Here is a 2,500-nt window from a genome sequence, read left to right on the forward strand (position 1 = left end):
CTAACATTCTTCTTTCATTTATGCAGGATAGTCTAATTACCTTTTTTTCAGATGTATTCTTAAAGTTAGGTAATAAGATGTTACCCCCAAACTATCCCAGAAAAAACAAAAAATATGTATTAAGAAAAGAAGACAATATGATGATGCCCTTCAAGCTTCCGTCTATGATGTAAAAGTGTAAGTAACTTATCTCTTGTAGTCTAAACTATTTACAGAAAAATATATTATTCAATATCTATGAAATTAAATTAAAATATCAATTAACAATAATAAACATTTGAAAAACTAAATATATGCTTTCTTGCTTTGCTCATACAGGTTGGGTATGTCTTAGGGCTTCAGGAAACAAACATGCCATTCCTGAGGCAACAACTAGGCACAAACTGTCTAGCAGAAGAGCAATGTAGTCCAAACCTGGACATAATGTTTTTGTAAATTACATATATCATGACAAATAAAGCTCATCCTGTGACAAAGGAGAATGTAATGGATACAGTCAAGGATATTCTAAAAGAAGAAGAAAATGCGGTGCTAAGAAAGAGACCTCCCTCATTTAAGGGCTACATACCTGAACAAAAGTGATGTACTCTTGTTTTTTCTACAGAGGCATCCAAACCTTACATTTAAGACATCAGAATCTCTGACTTCTGCTGAAAAAATACATCAGTGTTACAGGAATAAAGCAGTAGTTTCACTCAACTCACGATTACTTGACAAAAATAAATGCACTGGATGATGAGCCAGGATTCTCCCTTTCACCAAAACAAGGAAGAGTCCTTGCAGAGAAAGGGACCAAGCCCAAGGACGAGTCATTGCAGAGAAAGGGACCAAGCACAAGGAAGAGTCCTTGCAGAGAAAAGAACCAAGCAGAAGGAGTCTTAGCAGAGAAAGGGACCAAGCACAAGGAAGAGTCCTTGCAGAGAAAGGGACCAAGCACAAGGAAGAATCCTTGCAGAGAAAGGGACCAAGCATGTCTTTCAGCAGGTTTCTGTTTATCAAAAGACAAACATTACAATCTTAAGTGCTGTAGGTGCAGATGGGTCGGTGCCACCCCCTATGATAATCTACCCTATGAAGAGGATCAACTTGATGATTGCTGAGAAATAAAACTATGACTTCACTGTTGGTAAGAGTGAGAGAGGATACATTACTTATGAAACTAAATAGGACGTTCCTTGCAATGATTTTAATGACTGGTTTGATCCTCGCAAGGTTCAGCGCCCCGTAATCGTGTGGACAGACTGGCATGAGACACGAAATAATTACCAACTTCCTAAGACTCTAAATTAGCTCAATATATTTTTTTATGGATTACCTACCAATACAACCAACTTTATGCAGCCACTAGACGTGGCTTTGTTCGGACCACTGAAGAAAGGATGGGTAAAAGCTGCAAAACTGTAGGAAAATGAGCACCCAGAAGAGATGTTGACACAAGTTAATTTTGCAGAAGTGTGCCTGCCAGTTTATTACAAGTATGTGACACAATGAAATATTGAAGCTGGTCTTGCTAAGTGTGGGCTATTGTCCTCTAATCCTGATGCTCCTGATCATGAACATTCCTCAACCATATTTGAGGGTATCAATCAAGGTGGATATAAGGGAATTTCTGTACAAACTGCATCCCATCTTGTTATTTCTCGATCATCCCCGACATAACCCATCATGAATGTCACGAAAGTTATAATTCTTGAATAAATTTACCTGATTCCGGCAATATAAAAGTGACTTTTGAATACAATAGAAGACATTGAATAATAAAAAATAATAGTATTACTAGTGTACGCGACCCGTCATATACAGGATGAAGTCCAGATATTGAAATAGATATACGGACAATCACACTCACAGACTCGACCTTTCTCATCATGTTTGATCAAAGTATGAATACTTCCTCACCTCCTACCCGATGGATAGAAAGAGACCGAGTAGTTATACGTCTGACAATGGCCAATGAGCGTGATTGGATATATATATATATATATATATATATATATATATATATATATATATATATATGTACATAAATCTCTCTCTCTCTCTCTCTCTCTCTCTCTCTCTCTCTCTCTCTCTCTCTCTCTCTCTCTCTCTCTCTCTATATATATATATATATATATATATATATATATATATATATATATATATATATATTCACACACTTCTTTCCGGTCACCCACAGCTCTCCCCGTCCCTTGGGTAGGGGGAGAAGGAGTAGTCATACTCTGCTTAGATGGGGTCCGTGTGTGAGTGTGTGTGTGTTTATCTATCTATATATTTAGAAGTCATTCTTGACTGTTCGGATACATTAGTACGACGAAGTATTATATTTTGTCTTAATTCTTAAGAAGTTATTGTGAAAATCATTATTTATCTAACAAGGGGTTGAAAGGGGGAGAGAGAGAGAGAGAGAGAGAGAGAGAGAGAGAGGAGAGAGAGAGAGAGAGACAGAGAGACAGAGAGAGAGAGAGAGAGAGAGAGAGAGAGAGAGAGAGAGAGAGAG

At 37.4% G+C, this 2,500-nt stretch overlaps 1 protein-coding gene and 1 pseudogene across 5 annotated transcripts in view; one reads left to right on the forward strand and one right to left on the reverse strand.

The window, feature by feature from the left end:
* LOC137651323 (beta-1,4-glucuronyltransferase 1) overlaps positions 1–2,500 on the reverse strand; it is a 700,820-nt gene that overhangs the window by 387,047 nt on the left and 311,273 nt on the right. The gene's annotated exons all lie outside the window — the stretch shown is intronic.
* LOC137650445 (uncharacterized) lies at positions 448–1,659 on the forward strand (annotated as a pseudogene).

This window comes from Palaemon carinicauda, chromosome 12 (genome assembly GCF_036898095.1).
Source record: "Palaemon carinicauda isolate YSFRI2023 chromosome 12, ASM3689809v2, whole genome shotgun sequence".
In the NCBI taxonomy this organism is placed as follows: Eukaryota; Metazoa; Arthropoda; class Malacostraca; order Decapoda; family Palaemonidae; genus Palaemon; species Palaemon carinicauda.